This window comes from Mauremys mutica, chromosome 4, assembly GCF_020497125.1.
Source record: "Mauremys mutica isolate MM-2020 ecotype Southern chromosome 4, ASM2049712v1, whole genome shotgun sequence".
Taxonomy (NCBI): domain Eukaryota; kingdom Metazoa; phylum Chordata; order Testudines; family Geoemydidae; genus Mauremys; species Mauremys mutica.
Window position 1 is genome coordinate 113,654,961 of NC_059075.1, and position 17,971 is coordinate 113,672,931.

Genomic DNA, 17,971 nt, shown 5'->3' on the forward strand with positions numbered 1-17,971 from the left:
GATGTAGCCCACTATATGGATTCTCCCCAGACTTAATTTCTGTGCTTGTGCTGTGTCACCCAACCCTTTTTCCCCTATGCTTTCCTCTTCCAGAGAATTGCTCAGCAGCTCTGGATTATTTATCCTACTACACTGCATGGTCCCGACAGATCATCTATCCCACTGCTCCACACGGGCCACTGGGTTCATTTCTCTTTCAGCTGTCTCCCCATCTTCTTTTGAGCCCTCAGCCCCAGAAATCATAGGGAGATCTTTGTAGTTGTCACTAGTGCATGTAATGATACTTAGGTAATACAGTTACTCATGATTTAAAATATGTATAACATTGACCAGGCTAGCATTTTGTCTGCTTCATAAAATTGCCTGTTATAAAATTCTAGACAAAGTGTGTGAATGATCTCAGATTCAGCGCCACCACTGGCAAGGTTAATGTAAACACCAATCAATGTATGGTTTGAGATAGCTAGAGCTAATTGCATTCTCCTTCTTGACATGTTTAATGTCACCGTGACTGTATATGGCATATCACAACATGGACTGTACCAGGCACTTGAAGCAGTCTGCTGACTTCACAAAATTCTTCTCTGGGCCATCTGGAAATGTATGAAGGGAGTGGAACTTATGGAAAATATGTTTGACCTAAAATGGGCATATGTGGCTTAACTGGAGCCTGATGTATTCTGCTATTCCATGGAATCTGCCTCTTGCTGCAGAGATTTGATCAGAACATAAGTTTTCATTAAATAAAAAAATATGCTCCTAGACTTTATGGTTGGAAAGGAAACCATCACCAGAGTGTAATCCAATGCAGTGTTATCTTCCTGAGTCTGCAGACATCCTGAAATGCTCCCTTTATCTCAATTGGTTAAATTCTGAAAGCCAAAGATAATTTAAATGTCAGCATTTAACTGTGTCATTGCTGATCTTTTAGCAGAAACATCCAGCTAATGTGTTTATTGCACAAAGCCAAAATGCCTTCCACGCCACTTCAGGACATGAAAGCTTCGATGTCCCTAATAACCAGCCATCAGATGCAGTTATATGTGGTTATATAAATCTTAGGTATGTCAAAAACTGAAAATACGGAGATCAAAATAACACAGGGTCTACTGGACCAATTGTATTATTCATTTTTAATTCAGGAACAGCTTCCATTCTTTAACATTTTAATTGAAAGTGCTCCCAGAGACATTCCTGCCGCACATTCCAGGGACCATGGTACAAAATGTAAGCCCAAATTGCTGCAGAGTACACAGTTCTTCAGCTTCACCACCACCTATACAACCTAGAAGACTGATGGAATGAGAACCTGTTGCACTGTGTATATTCCTAGTGGTGTACCTAGCAATTTTTACACATACTACCCAACCTACTGCCCCCTTTCTCAATATTTCCTAATCTCCTGTGACATTCACTTAAAATTTTGCTTGCATTTTATATTAGTATTAGACTGGATCACAGGAAGCAATACCTTGAGGAGGTGGTGGGCATTGGAGTTAATAAGCTTTAATAGCTCTGTTTATAGAAATTCAGAAACTCAAGGAGAAATTAAATACGTTTGTATGACTACATCTTCTTGTCTCCAAATTGTCCATTGTATTCTAACCGGGACTCTAAGAGCAATACATTTTGTAATATGCAATGCACATTTTGGGTGCCTTATACATAATAAAACATCATTTGTGACTGTCTTTTGTGAACACAGAACATTTAATTAGCAGCTCAAAAGATGAAAAGTGTGATGAAATTAGTTTTTAATTGTTTTGATTCTACAGAAAACATCAATTACTTCTGTATATTCTCATTCCTTCAGAGAAATGGTGGGGAAATTGCTTTATAAGTAGTGGAATACACAGATACTTCATTAGCAGGGAGATCAAAGTTTTTCCCTAAAGAATTGTAAGTATGAAGAAGAGCTAGATTCTGTATGACAGCACAGGAGCAGGGCTGGCCTTATGGGCTGTAGCTCCTTAAACCTTCAGTTTCCACTGCCTCCAATCCTGACAGGGGTGACCTGGACAGATAGTGAGTTTTCTCTCTGGTCTTGCTGCTGGAGAGGAATAAACTGAGAGTTGCTATGCCAATACATGAGTACAGGTCACTTGTGCCTAAGGTGAAAGTTCTTGCAGTGGAATCTGAGAGATGGTGATATTTTGTTATAAAATTAGTTAAACCAACACTAACAATCCCAAAGAGTTGTGAGCCAGAGACTAAGCAGGTTAAGCTCTCACTGAAACCAATGGGAGTTGTGGGTACCTATGCCAGGGCTGAATTAGATTTAGCGCCCTCAGATAATCTGTGAAGGGAGTAACCAGGTATATTTTTAATCGTACAGTGTTCTGCCCATTCTGCCACAAATCCCTAGCTAGACTAAGGACGTAACAGGAGAAGCAGGAGCTGCGCTGTACCCAACCTCCTCGAAGTCTGGGTTCAAAGGTCACCAAAGTCCACTCAGTCCTTCGGCCCCATGGGCAGATAAACTGGCTCCAGGGCCGCTGGTTCAGGCTCTAGAAAGCAACGTTGTGGCTGCGAGGCTCCTGTGGGCTAAGGCAGGGAGGTGCCACTGCCCCCCTCCCCCGCGGTGCCCGGCCTCGGGATCCCTGCGCCTCAGTGGCTCAGGGCAGAGCCGGCCGTCAGGGGCATCCTCCCCGCAGGCCTTCGGGAGCCGCCGGACGGTGCTGGGTGCCACCCCCGCGTAGGGCAGGTGAGACCCAGCCCGCCCCCGCTACCGCTGCTGCCCGCGCGCAACGAGCATCCGCTTCCGCGCAGCGGGAAAATCCCTTCCACGTTGACGCGTCGCCCCCAAGCTTAGCCCCGCCCTCTTCCCTCACTTCCGGAGGCTGGCGGGAGCCGCGCGCGCGCAGCCCCCCCCCCCACCTTCTCGGGAACGTAGGGGGAAGCAGCGCTCGCTGGCGGGGAAGAGGCGGGGCTAAAGTATGGGCTGGGCGGGGCCGCGGCAGGGTAGGGGCGTGGCCAAGGGCTGGAGGCGGCGGGGCCGGGCCGGGCCGGCAGCGGCAGGGGGGCGGGGCCTGGCAGAGGCATGTGGCGGGGCCGGCGCCGCGCAGGGTTCTTCAATTCTAGCTCCGCGGCCCCGGGCGGCTGCGCCGGAGTCGGAGCGGGGGCCGGACGCGCGGCTGCCTCTGGCTGGGTAAGCGCGTCCGGTGCCGCGGGAGAGGTGGGGGGCCCCGTGCGGCTGGGCACCGAGCCCGCAGGGGCGCCCCGTGCTCCCGGGCCGAGTGCGCTGCCCCCGGGTCGGGGGGGCGGGCGGTCTGCGCCCTGAGACGGGGGCCGCCGCGTGTCTCCGCGCTGGGTGCCAGGGCGGGCGCTGAGCGGCGGGGAACTTGGGGGGCGAGGCGTTTCGTGCCCCCCCCCGGCTTAGCCCGCTCCACGTAGGAGCCGCCTGCCCGCGGCTGTGCGAGGGCGTGCCCGGGATTTGCACCGCTGCTCCCTGCCTTGGCACGGGGCGGAGTCCGCGCTGCGTGTCAGGCTACCTGTCGCCGGCGGCTGTGTCTGTTCCCCACGGCGCATTGCTCCAGGTGCGCGTCCTGGCCAAGCAGCGCCAGGCCACCTGCCTGGCTGTGGCGGGGAGGAGACAGGACCCAGTGCTGGGTAGAGGTGGTCTGGAGACCGAAGTTCTCTATCCCACAGGCGCGGGTACGGCAGCGGTAGTGTCTGAGCAGCTATCCCTGTACCGCCACAGGGACCGGGTCCAGTCGTGTGCCTGGGCACTGAACTGGAAGTATCACCTCTAGGAGTAGGCGGGTAGTTCACGGTCCAAGCTCATTGATTCCTTGGCCCTCTTTCTTGAGACTGAAGATTGTCACTTAATATGGGGGCTTACACCTTGCCTACACTAGAATTTACATTGGTATAATTTATGTCATTCGGGGGTGTGGATTATTCACACCTGAAGTTATATTGAGCTAAGCACTGGTGTAGCCAGTGCTATGTCAGCAGGAGAGCTGATACCACCTCTCCTGGGAGGTAGAATAATTAAGCTAAGGGGAGAACTCTTTCCAGTCACCTTAGAGCAGGGATTGGCAACCTTCAGCATGGTGGCCCCTCAGGGTAATTTGCTGGCGGGCCGCAAGACATTTTGTTTATGTCCGCAAGTACACCCTGCTGCCTCCCCCGCAGCTCCCATTGGCCAGGAACAGCGACCTGTGGCCACTGGGAGCCACGGCAGGCCGTGCCTGCGGACAGTCAATGCAAACAAAATGTCTCGCAGCCCGCCAGCAGATTACCCTGGTGGGCTATGTGCTGAAGGTTGCCAACCTCTGGCTTAGAGCACGTTCACCAGAAGTGCTACAGCTGCATCAGTGCAGCTGTGCTGCTGACATAGTCTTAGTGACTATGGACACTTGACAACTAGAAAATGGGCAAAGACCAGGCCCAAGAGCAGTGCCAGTGCTAGGCATAATCAGACTGAGCAATTGCTTGTGGCCCACTATTTGCCTTTTTAGTGGGGGGGGGGAGAGCAAAATATTCATGCTTAGGACCCCCCAATGAGCTAGCACTTCCTCTGCCTATGAATAAATGTGTGAAATGGATAGTCATTACAGCTTGACAATTCTTTTAAGCTTGTCTTATGTCAGTATGTGAATCCTGTGAAAATGGTTTGCCCTTCAGATTTTGATTAGAGCTTTGCTTACTATCCAAGCAGTGTGTATTGCCCAGGTCTGACAGTAGGATTCTGGCCTTTATCCTTTGAGGATGGGGTGATTTTATTCAGCTGATTTTTAAAACAAAAATAATTTTAAACTGATTATTTGGAAGGTGGTGTGGTAAGAGGTCCATTAACCAACTCCAGTGTCTAGGCAATTAAACCACAAGGTGTAAGGGTCTCAGAACAGTGTAAATGTTTCCTCCTACCAGTACTGTAGTCTTTTTGGATTGTGAACTCTATAGTTAAGATTGCAACTTAAATTAGTTTGTAACACTCTGCTTTCACTTACATAGAAGATTCACAGAAGCTTTCTTTTTAGAATGAATGTTTCCTTTTGGGGGGGCAAGGGGAGGGAGAAGAACTAAAGAAAATTCCCTTTTTTAGTTCTATTTTGAATGACTTGTAGACAGTGTTTCAACTTTTTTATTTCCTCAAATTGTCTGAACTTTAAAATTTTAGGCCCTATTTCTGCAAAGACTTGAGTACGTGTTTAATTTTCTGAGTGGATTTTATGTTGAAACCAGTGGGACTACACACAGGCATAAAGTTAAGCAATGTTTAAAGCCCCAAATCTTTGTTGATTTGGGGCTTTAAACTTCGTGCAAAGCTAGTCCTTAATGAGGACCACCAGATCAGTAATGGATATTTTGTAAGCCAAATCTAGCCTACTGGGCTCCCAAGTCCTATCCTCCCAGATAAATGTACCTGACACCTGTAATACACACTCTCTGACTACCTTCCCACTAGAAGAGTACCTGAAAATATAGCCAACAACAAGTGCCTTTAGTAGCTCACTTCTACCAGTGGCTTAACAAACTTTTATGTAAGAATCCTGGGCATGCAGACAAAAATGGTGCAAAAAGCTTAATATCAAGTTCTTGAAGGCCATGTCTACACTACAGAGTTAAGTCGATTTAGTTTATGTCAGCAATCATAAACTGCTATAATTACATCATTTGGGCATGTTCACACAATGCTCCATGTGTTGGCAGAGCGTGTCCACAGTTGGTGCTCTAGCACCAACAGAGGGAGCAGTGCACTGTGGGGTAGCTATAAATTGCCACCTTTTCCTACTAAGACTTCTGGGAATGAATCACAGTGCATCATGGAGGTGGGATCACTGCCCCCATGATGCAGTTTTCTCTGTCCCATAATTCCAAGGGCTTTCGACTGCATTTTTGCACCATTTTTCAGCTGCCCCTGTAAACTTTGTGCTTGCCATTTCTGCCTGAAAGCATGGACCCTGCACTGCTCACCAGTCTTGTGAGAAGCATTATGAACACAACGTGGCTAATCTTGCAGTATTTCATGAGCTGCAGATCTGAACAGGAATCCATGCTGCCTACCCTGCTGTGTGCCATGGAACGAAACAATTCAAGATTGATGTTGGTATTCATGGAGCAACTACACACTGTGGACTCTCGCTATTGGGCCCAGGAAACAAGCACCGAGTGGTGGGATAGGCTTGAGATGCAGTTATGGGATGACAAGCAGTGACCACAGAACTTTTGGATGCATGAATCCACCTTTGAACTGTGTGCGGACCTTGTCCCAACCTTGCAAGGATACCAAAATGAGAACTCCCCTAATGGTGGGGGGGGAAAAAGTGAGTCGCGATCACTGTGTGAAAGGTGGTAACTCCAGACTGCTACTGGTCAGTTGCGAATCAGTTTGGAGTTGGAAAGTCCACTGTGCGGGTTGTGGTGATGGAAGTGTGAAGGGCCATTAATCCCTTCCTGCTGTGAAGGACTGTGAGTCTGGGCAATGTGCCAAAAAGCCATCCACTGTTTCCTGCAATTGGATTCCCTAACTGCGGCGGGGCAATAGATGACACACGTATCCCAATTTTAGCCCCAGTAGACCATCTCGTGCTGGAGTACATAAAGTCCTACATTTCTGTGGTATTGCAGGCACTGGTGGATCACCGGGATTGTTTCACAGATATCAACACAGGGTGGTCAGGGAGGGTGCATGGTGCACACATCTTCAGGAACACTGGCCTGTATAGAAAGCCACATGCAGGGACTTTCTTCACAGACAAGAAGATTCAAATAGGGGTTATTGAAATGCCCATAGTGATCGTGGGAGCCCAGCCTACCCTTTACTTTCATGGCTCATGACCCCCTGCACCAGAAGCCTTGACAGCAGTAAGGAGCGTTTCAACAACAGAGTAAAAACCGCTTACCAGAGCAGTCATGATGAGCATTGTGGGACATCTCCTGGAGCCACGTAGGGTAACATAAGCAAGCACGGTGTCTACACTGGCACTGAGTCACTCTAACGTTGTCGCAAAAACCTGTATGCCGCCTGTCAAGGTGGCTTCATTATGGTAGTGTAGCAGGAGAGTTAAATTGGTGAGAGGGGCATTATTGTATCGACAAAACCTGAAAACTGTAGCGTAGACAAGGCCTAAGAGTTACTGGAAGGGCGTCTTGCATAATGTTAAGTTGGCTTTTTCTTTATCATTGCTCATCCGAATTAAAGCTTTCAATAGGTTTAATTGGACCCTGTACATGCCAGCAAGAAAAAGCTACAGGACTCTGCTAGACACATAGTAGAAGAGCAAAGCCGTTTTCAAAGCTTTTACGTATAACGTCTTGCAGAAAGATTTCTTTGCTGTGGATTTCACTCTGACAACTTCAGTGACTCTCTTAACTCAGCATTTTGAAAGTTCGGGTTGTGACCCAGTACTGGGTCATGGCATGTCAGCACTAGGTTGCTCTGGTCAGCACCGCTGACCACAATATTAAGTCCCATTGGCGGTGCTGCCCAGCTAAGGCAGGCTAGTGCCTACTTGTTCCGACACCGCACTGCACCCCAGAAGTGGCCAGCAGTGGATCTTTCTGGGGTGCAGCAAGGTCCATGGTGCCAGGACAGGTGGGAAGCCTGCCTCTGCACCCTGGCTGTGCCGCTGACTAGGAGCTGCTGGAGGTAAGTCCATGCCCCAGCCCTGAGCCCCTTCAAACCTTGAACCCCTTCCTGCACTCCAAACCCCTCATCTCTGGCCCCACCCTGGAGCCTGCACCCCCAACCTCCAGAAGATGGGGCTGACATATTACTGATACTAGACTGATTTGTGGCAGTGTCATTGCCACATTAATATTTTCCCTGCAATTTCAGTTGGACGCTGTATTCTTTTTGGTCTGTTCATGTGTGCTGTTAAGCAGTGGCTGCTTCCACTTCAGCAGTGGCTGCATTTCAGTGCTAGGTGAGGTGATCTTTCAGGGCAGTTTAAATCTGTTTAAGTGTGTTGGAATGTTAGACTTCTTTCTTTAGAAATCCTCAACAAAAATTTTTTTGGGGAGGAAAAAAAAGGCTTAAAGGAGAGGGTCCCTGGTACGCTCTTGTGCATAGTTCATGAAAGGCAACATGGTGTGAAGGAATGATGAGAGGACTGAGGGTCAGGAATTCTACAGTTCTAATATGCAGGTTTGCCATTCATTTGCTGAATAGGCTAGGACAAGTCATTTCACCTCTTTGTACTTGTCTGGACTAGATTTTTCTCAAATATCCTACCTGTACTACCACCCTATGTAGCCAAGAGGTTAAGGAGCAGAAGCATTAGAGAGGCAGTGCAATCGCTCCTGACTATTGCAATAGAGAACAACACCAAAGTATCCTTTCCTGTCTGGCCCAAACAGTTTGCCAGGGTTCTTGGGCAGCAGAAAAAAATGGGAAGAAATAAATTTGAGGGTCAGTGGCAGAAAATGTCTCATGCAATCTGACTATGTGTTTATAAAAAAAAAAAAAAAAAATCTCCTACAAGTGCATACCACTGTCACAAAGGAGACAAAAAGAGCTTCACCTCTGCTGCAGGGACTGCAAAGTTGTACAGTCATATGTGCAGCATGACACACAGTGCACCTGTGTATGTTCAAGTTGAATCTGTTCACAATGTTGTGAATTTTGCTAAGGAGTTAATTATGGGTTGGATCTGATTACCTGTCTGAAAAGCAAGTTAATCTTCTAAATTCAAGGTTGTAGCTGTGTGTTGTTTGTCCCCTTGTGCCTAAGTACATTTCTTGTAGCCTTAATTTGAGGAGCCTCAGATTACTATATCTCCTATGTAGCAGCTCAAGCGCAGTGTGCAGAAACAGCTAAGTAAGGCTGTATTGAGTAGCCTTAGACTTGATACAACTCTACCCCATTATAATGCCACAAATTCAGATATAACGCAGTAAAGCAGCGCTCCGGGGGGGGGGGCTGCACAATCCGGTGGATCAAATCAAGTTCGCTATAACGCGGTTTCACCTATAATGCGGTAAGATTTTTTTGGCTCCCGAGGACAGCGTTGTATTGAGGTGGAGGTGTAGTACAGTAATTCCTCGCTTAACGTTGTAGTTATGTTCCTGAAAAATGCTACTTTAAGCGAAACAATGTTAAGCGAATCCAATTTTCCCATAAGAATGAATGTAAATGGAGTGTGGGGGGATGTTAGGCTTCTGGGAAATTTTTTTCGCCTGACAAAAGATCTCTCACACAAACAATTTAATACTGTACACAGCAATGATGATTGTGGAGCTTGGTTAAGGTGGAGCAGCACATGGCAGTGTGGGAAGGGACAGTTGAACTGCTGGCAATTGATAGCCTGCTGGGCAGCTGCTGCTCAGGGAACTTAAGGGAGTGGGGAGCTGATAGGGGGGCTGCCGGTCCACCCTGGTTCCAAGCCCCCACCTCTAGCTCCAACGGGCTGCTCTTTCTGCAAGCAGTGGACAAAGCAAGTGGCTGCCAAATGTTATAAGGGAGCATTGTGCAACTTTAAATGAGCATGTTCTCTAATTGAGCAGCAACTTAATGAAACAATGTTAACCAGGCTGACTTAAGTGAGGAGTTACTGTACTAGTTTTTGAAGTATTAAATCAGCCTAGACCTTTATTTTATCTTCCTTTTGCATTTAATTTCCTTTTTTTTTTTTTTTTTGCAAGCACCATTCACCCGTAAAATTAAAACCCATCCTAGCTCTGTTCTGACAGAGAATATCAGGGTGGAAGGGACCTTAGGAGGTCATCTAGTCCAACCCCCTGCTCAGAGCAGAACCAGTCCAACCCCCTGCTCACAGGGGAACCAATCCCCAGACAGATTTTTGCCCCAGATCCCTAAATGGCCCCCTCAAGAATTGAACTCTCAACCCTGGGTTTAGCAGGCCAATACTCAAACCACTGAGCTAATGCCCCCCCCGCTCAATATTTGGAGGAAAGTGGGTGATCTGTTTGTTCATAAGCTCATAAAATCCTTGTTTGCCTCCTAAAGAGAGAGGTTCATCAAACTTTCTTAATGACCTTCACTGCTTATGCTAATCATAGTTGTCCCACTGTTACCTTGTGCCCCATCTGTCCGTTGTGTTACACATGGATGGTAAACTTTTGGGACAGGGCCATCTTTTTGTAGTTTGTATAGTGCATAGCACAAATGGGCTACAATCTCTGACTTGGGCCTTTCGGTGCTTCTGTAATATGAAAAGTAATCATGAAAATTCCCTGAGTCTGTTAGCACACAGGGGAACAGAACAGAACTTGAGGCCTGGTCTACACTAGGACTTTAATTCGAATTTAGCAGCGTTAATTCGAATTAACCGTGCACCCGTCCACACCAGGAAGCCATTTAATTCGACCTAGAGGGCTCTTTAGTTCGAATTCGGTACTCCACCCCGACGAGGGGAGTAGCGCTAAATTCGACATGGCTATGTCGAATTAGGCTAGGTGTGGATGCAAATCGAACTTACTAGCTCCGGGAGCTATCCCACACTGCACCACTCTGACGCTCTGGACAGCAGTCCGAGCTCAGATGTTCTGATCAGCCATACAGGAAAAGCACCGGGAAAATTTGAATTCCTTTTCCTGTCTGGCCAGTTTGAATCTCATTTCCTGTGTGGACGTCGTGGCGAGCTCAGCAGCACCGGCAGCGATGCAGAGCTCTCCAGCAGAGGAGTCCATGCAATCTCAGAGTAGAAAGAGGGCCCCAGCATGGACTGACCGGGAAGTCTTGGATCTGATCGCTGTGTGGGGCGATGAGTCTGTGCTTTCGGAGCTGCGCTCCAAAAAACGGAATGCAAAGACCTACGAGAAGGTCTCCAAAGCCATGGCACTCAGAGGATACAGCCGGGATGCAACGCAGTGCCGCGTGAAAATCAAGGACCTGAGACAAGGCTACCAAAAAATCAAAGCGGCAAACGGACGCTGCGGAGCCCAGCCCCAGACATGCCGCTTCTACGAGGCACTGCATGCCATTCTCGGTGGGTCTGCCACCACTGCCCCACCAGTGACCGTGGACTCTGAGGATGGGATAGTGTCGACGGGCAGTTCCTCGGCGATGTTCGCCGATGGGGAAGATGAGGAAGGGTTTGTGGAGGACGAGGCAGGCGACAGCGGTTACAATACTGCTTTCCCCGACAGCCAGGATCTCTTCATCACCCTCACAGAGATCCCCTACCAACCCTCCCCGGCCGTTAACCCGGACTCCAAATCAGGGGAAGGATCAGTCGGTAAGTGCTATAAACATGTAAACATTTATTTTTTAAAAAACAGGAATAAAAACGATATAAAAAGGTCAATGCATATAGGGATCGAACAGAAATCCTCTTGGGACAGTTCTACGAAGCTCTCGGAGAGGTACTCGAAAAGCCTCCGCAGGAGGTTCCTGGGGAGAGGTGCCTTGTTGGGTGCTCCGTGGAAGCACACTCTTCCGCGCCAGGCCATCCTGAGGTATAATGGGAGCATTGCCTCGACCAGTATCGCAGCATAGGGCCCTGGTCTGTGCAGGGATTCACGCAGCATGCGCTCTGTTTCTCCTGGAGACCCGCCTCAGGGTGATCTCGCTCGGCGACTGCTGCATCTAATTAGGGGAATTACTTTAATGTTACTATTGTGAATGCTTGACTTTTCCTTTGCATAACAATGACCGTCGTTTAACAGCCACGTGTTGGAGGCTGCAGAGGAAAAGCATACAGGGATCTTTCCCGGGGACAGCCGTGAGGGGCTGGAACAGGGTCAGACTTTATGCTTTCCAGATTGCCTGCAGCAGGAGGGCACTGCTATCCATTAACTGTTAAGCAGCCTAAAGTTTACAGCTTACCAGGCCTGGCTGCTACACGGATTCTGCTGTCCTGCCCCGCTTGTCCGATCTCCAGTGCAAGACCCCAGGCAATGAAAGCGAATGCCGAAAATTCGAACTTGTCCTGAGAGCACATGAGATTAGGTGCCCTGTATGGTCTTGTTCACAGAAACTGAGTAGACTGTGTTCAGTGTTCGCAAACATGTATCTTTGGAAGGAAATCACTTCCTTTTTCCCATCACACAGCTGCGGCTCTTTCCCGAACTGCCCCGGCATCCCCCTCACAGAGGCTGGCGCAGCTTAGGCGGCGAAAGAAAAAGACTCGGGACAAGATGTTCGCTGAACTGATGGCCTGCTCCAGAGCCGAGGCGGCCCAGCAGAGCCAGTGGAGGGAGACCCTCTCTCAGCAGCAGCGCTCACACAGCGAACGGGAGGACAGGTGGTGGCAGGAAGACCAGCAGGCGACTCAAACGCTGCTTGGACTAATGAGGGAGCAAACGGACACGCTCCGGCGCCTTGTGGATGTTCTGCAGGACCGCAGGCAGGAGCAGAGAGCCCCCCTGAACTGTATCTGCAACCACCCTCCCCCGCCACAAAGTCCTGTCCCCCCCTCACCCAAAATCACAAGAAGGAGGGGTGCTAGGGGCCGTGAAAACTGTCACTCCACCCCAGCAGAGCGCTCATGTACCAAACAGCTCTCATTCCCTAAAGTATGAGAATTGCTTGCCTTCCTGGCTCACCCGATCCCAAATCCCAGTTTCATCCCCCAACTGTGTAGTTGAGTATTAAAAATAGTTTGCTGTTCATTACTGTTTCCGTCATGTTTCTTCGCAGAAGACTTTGTGTGAGGGGGGGGAGGGGTTTGTTAATTGCATAGGACAGCCACCATTAACAGGGTACAGACATGGGGGCAGGATCAACAGCAGGTCACACACAGAGTGCAGTCACTAGGCACCCGGGTCACTCTGCGAGGTGTCTGCTACCACAGGTCAGTCTGGGAGGTGTATGTTGCCCCAGGGTCCGAGCGCCTGGCATCCACAAATGGCAAGGCAGGCTGCCCTTACCATGCCCTTCCACCCTAGCCATGAACCTCTCCGATGCCCTGAGCCCCAGCCAGAGCCATCATCCCCCCACACCTACTCACCCTTCCCACACACCCCTCACCCCTTCCTGCAAACCCACCCCTTCCTGCACACCCTCCGGTAACCGTCCTCCCCCCCAGAGACCGCTGTAGGAGCAGGAGCCTGTCAGTCCTCGAGTGTAGAAGCGGTCTGTACATCACTGCACACCGTACCCACCACAGTCTGCGTCCCTGTTGGAACCCTTGAACGAGAATTCATTAGTAAAGAAAACTTTGTTAATTAAAAATGTTCCAATAACTTTATTTTTAAACGTCTGTTGGAAGGGGGGAAACCTGGTGAACGGGGTATGTAACCGCTGAAAAAAGTCAATAGTAACTGAAACAGGGGCAGGTTCAGCTTCTCTGTAAAGAGACTGGACGGTCATAGGTTACCCTGCTCTCTGAGGAACCTAGCTTTCAAAGCCTCCCGGATGCACAGCGCTTCCCGCTGGGCTCTTCTAATCGCACGGGTGTCTGGCTGAGCGTAATCAGCAGCCATGCGATTTGCCTCAACCTCCCATCCCGCCATAAAGGTCTCCCCCTTGCTCTCACAGAGATTGTGGAGCACACAGCAAGCTGCAATAACAATGGGGATATTGGTTTTGCTGAGATCCGAGCGAGTGAGTAAGCTTCTCCATCTCCCCTTGAGACGTCCGAAAGCACACTCCACCACCATTCTGCACTTGCTCAGCCGGTAGTTGAAGAGCTCCTTGTCACTGTCCAGGGCGCCTGTATAGGGCTTCATGAGCCAGGGCATTAGCGGGTAGGCTGGGTCCCCGAGGATCACTGTAGGCATCTCCACATCCCCAACGCTTACTTTGTGGTCCGGGAAGAAACTACCTTCCTGCAGGCGTCTAAACAGACCAGAGTTCCTGAACACACGCGCGTCATGAACCTTGCCCGGCCACCCGACGTAGATGTTGGTAAAACGTCCCCTATGGTCCACCAGTGCTTGCAGCACCATTGAAAAGTAGCCCTTTCGGTTAATATACTGGTGGGCCGGTCCCAGGATAGGGATGTGAGTGCCATCTATAGCCACTCCGCAGTTTGGGAATCCCATCGCGGCGAAGCCATCTATGACGACCTGGACGTTTCCCAGGGTCACCACCTTTGAGAGCAGTAGGTGAACGATTGCGTGGGCTACTTGCATCACAGCAACCCCCACGGTAGATTTGCCCACGCCAAAGTGGTTCGCTACTGACCGGTAGCTGTCTGGCGTTGCAAGTTTCCAGAGGGCTATGGCCACTCACTTCTGCACAGTCAGGGCTGCTCGCATCCGGGTGTCCTGGCGCTTCAGGGCAGGGGCCAGCAAGTCACACAGTTCAAGGAAAGTGCCCTTACGCATCCTGAAGTTTCGCAGCCACTGTGATTCATCCCAGACCTGCAGCACTATGCGGTCCCACCAGTCCATGCTTGTTTCCCGGGCCCAGAATCGCCGTCCCATAGCATGAACGTGACCCATTGCCACCATGATCTCCGCGGCGCGGGATCCCGTGCTTTGTGAGAGGTCTGTGCCACTCTCACACTTCATGTCCTCACCGCGCTGCTGGAGCCTCCTCGCCCGATTTCTCAGCAGCTGACTGTGGAAGAGGTGTTCAATAAGGTGCGAGGAGTTGACAACGGCCAGAAGTGCAGCGATGATCGCAGCGGGCTCCATGCTCGCAGTGCTGTGGCGTCCGCGCTGTCACTGACCAGAAAAGTGCGCGAACAGAGTTCCCGCCGGCGCTTTCAAGGAGAGAGGGCGGGAGTGACGGTTGAATGACGACAGTTACCCAAAACCACCCTCGACACATTTTTCCCCCAGAAGGCATTGGGGGCTCTACCCAGCATTCCAATGGGAAGCGGGGACTGCGGGAACTGTGGGATAGCTGCCCAGAATGCACCGCTTCCAATGTCGACGCTTGTCCCGTTAGTGTGGACTCACAAAGTCGAATTAGTGTCCTTAGTGTGGATACACAAATTCGAATTCATCAGGTCGAATCCACAAATTCGACCTAAGTTAAATCGAACTACTCTTGTAGTGTAGACATACCCTGAGAGACTGCACTCTATAGGGTTCTATTCCCCATTTTGCCACTGGCTTGCTGCCAGACTTTGAGCAACACTTATGCTCCCATTTAGCAGAACACTTGAGCGCATGCTTTAGCGCTTGCCTATACACAAAAGTTATACTGGTTTAACTTAAATTGGTATAAAAATAACTGTTAAACTGATGTAAATCCTTGTGTGGATGCTTACTTCAGTTTAGCTTCCACAGTGTCCAAACAGGAGTTGCACTGGTCTAGCTAAATCTGGTTTTAAACTGATTTAAGTTAAACCAGTGCAACTTCTGTGTGTAGACTAGGACATCTCATTAATTCAGTAGGATTTAAGCATGTGCTTTGCTGAATCCTGACCTTCATCTCTTTCTGTTGAAAAACAGGATAAACTTCCTCCACCCCATCCCTTTTTGTAAAATGCTTTCATAGTCTGAGTGCAAGCACCGCAGAAATACAAAATATTATTTTCAATATTTATTCTGCTCTTGCACATGTTGGAAGATTTTAACTGTAGCTCTTCTGAATCCTGGCTTATGTTTGCTTTGTTTTCCATTGCAGGCCCAATAAATTTCTCCTGCCAGCAAGAATGCAGTTAGGAGTGCATGCATTGTGAGTTTCCACCATAAGAAGGATTTTTGTCCATCTGGACCCACTCAGAACTGCTGTGGAACAAGTCCAAGGGGAGAGGGAAGTCCAACAGGAACTGGGTACACACACGTGAATGGGTGTTGGGGTTGGAATTCATCCCTAATGGAGGAGAAGGGATTAATAGTTTGCATGAGTGTTAGTAAAGGCAAACTGGTTGAAGAGAAGTAATTGGCGCCTGTGCATCTAGTCCAGTAAGCCATCAGAATGACTTCCGTGACATTCATCTGAGCTGCTTGCACTATATCCCGGCTTCTCAGTTTGCATCAAGCCCAGAATGCTTTTAAAACGTAGTGGGTGTTTTTTAGATATTAAAAACACAAGGAAAGTAGAACAGTCTTTCTTAGAAGTTTCTAAAACTGCTTTAATGATCCTTTGGCTAGATCTGTGCTTTCATATTGAAGGTAGGCACTGAACTGGATTTTGAGAGAGACCTGGCTTCAATGCCCACCGCTGCCACAAACACACTGACTTCCTGTGCCTCAGTTCCCCATCTGTAAAATGGGGATCCTATCTCATCTATTTAGATAAGTTCTTTGTGGCAGAGATTGTCTTATGGGTATGTGCCGCGCCTAGCACAATGGGGTCCCTCCCAATCTTGGTTGGTGCCTCTAATTGCAACAGTAAAACAAATAATATTTTGCTCTAATTTTGTGAATGTGGTCTACAGTTGGGTGATATCACATCTAATGGCAAAGGAAAATTAGTTTAATTTTTTTCTCTTATTAAATTTTCGTTCTCATATTTACCTTAACACCAATGGGAAACTGCTGTCTTTACAGTGTAAAAATGCAAACTGGAGTGGGCTAGAAACACCTTGTGAGAAGGTGTAAGAACTGCTCTGAAGAGAGTATATGCTCCTCTCTCTCACGCACACACATGCGTGCACACTTCCCGTAAACCTTCCTGAGCCAAGGCTTTATTAGTATCTTAAATAATAGAATAGAAACATCAGTCTAATCTTTCCTTTCAAGCGTGGCTCTCCCAGGAGGGTTTTCCCATCAGGGGCCCTCTCTATTGTAATTTCTAGTGTTTTTTTACCTCAAGAAATGCTCTAGATTCTAGTAAATCCTGGTTGACTCTAACAAGGTGCGCATCTCAGCATGGATTAGCAGTAATTTCTCTGAATCTTTATGTAGGGGTCTAGCACCCTGGCTTAACAGAGAAGCCACGTATTTCTCTGTAGGTTCTTAGAAAGCATGACCATAATACATGCTTATATTGAAAAGCTTGACATCCTAGTTGTAGTTGCTAATTAAAAAGTAGTCTTTGGATTCTCTGTGCACATTTTTCCATGTGATAAATCCCTTTGCAGGACTAAGCTCTTATTTAGTACACTTTATTATCTGACTGTCTCCTTTTCTCAGAATTAAACAGTTAAAATTCACAAGAAGCAGAGATGACAGTTGTGCTATGTTCATGACTATGGGAGTTTGAGTACATGTATAATTTCTTTTTCTTATACATAATAAGAAACCAAATCTTATAACTAATCCATGAAGAGATTTCCATTTCCCCTAAAGTTACACAAGTGAAGGTTTGGAGGGGAAAAATTCAATCAGTTGTTGCTTCCATTGGAGATAGCTGTGGAAAGCTTATCCCTAGGTGATCAAATGGTCCCTTCTGGCTTTAAATCTATGAACCTTTCTGTACCACTTTGTTAGTATAATTAGTTGGGCATTGCTGTGGAGGTTACTCAGAACAACTTGCTCTGAGCGATTACACGCAGGTTCCATTTTTGTATTTGTTTGGTAAAAAAACTTATTCAGTAAGGCTCATAAGAGTTTCAGATGTGTGAATGTTTTCCATTCACGTTCTGTTCTGAGCAGGTCTTTTTAAAAAAAAAAAAAAAAGTGTATTAGAATATGGATCTGTGACTATTACCTGGAAAATCATTCATTCTCTCTCTCCAGCAGGGCTTTGTTTCAGAATTCAGGGTATCATTAACTTGAAAAAATGAAAACAAAAGAACTTCTCGCTCATCCATCTAGGTAACATGCTGAATCGCTTCTATGAAAATCTGGGATCCTCTTTTAAAGGAGCAGACTCCCTTCATCCTTGAGTGTGTGTGATTTTTTTGTTTGTTTGTTTTTTTGGTCCCCTTTAGTCCTCCTTGTAAATTAATCCTGATTATTGCCTGCATGAAGTGTGCAAAACCTATTTCATCTTCTCAGTCAGTTGATATTGAGGCTTTGATGGTCTGTGTCTCAGTGTATTGCTCCATTTCAGTGATGGATGTGATGCAGCTGGGTTATAATGTCCTTTTAGGATTATATAGCATCTTTCATCATGAAGGATCCCCAAGTACTTTTCACACATGGAAATGGCTTCACTTTCAACTTACAAGCAGCCACTTCAGTGATGTATCACAAGCAGATATTTAGTTGTCTACAGCAACACCATACAACTTTTTGGGACGAAATCCAACTAACTACTGTAACCCAGTGCCAG

General features: G+C 48.0%; 1 protein-coding gene across 1 annotated transcript in view; it reads left to right on the plus strand.

The window, feature by feature from the left end:
• The first annotated feature begins 3,024 nt into the window (after positions 1–3,024).
• Positions 3,025–17,971, plus strand: part of C4H11orf24 (chromosome 4 C11orf24 homolog) — a 58,059-nt gene continuing 43,112 nt past the window's right edge. Inside the window, exon 1 of the mRNA XM_045017053.1 lies at positions 3,025–3,148. The gene's annotated coding sequence lies outside the window, so the exon portion shown is untranslated. The remainder of the gene's footprint in view (positions 3,149–17,971) is intronic.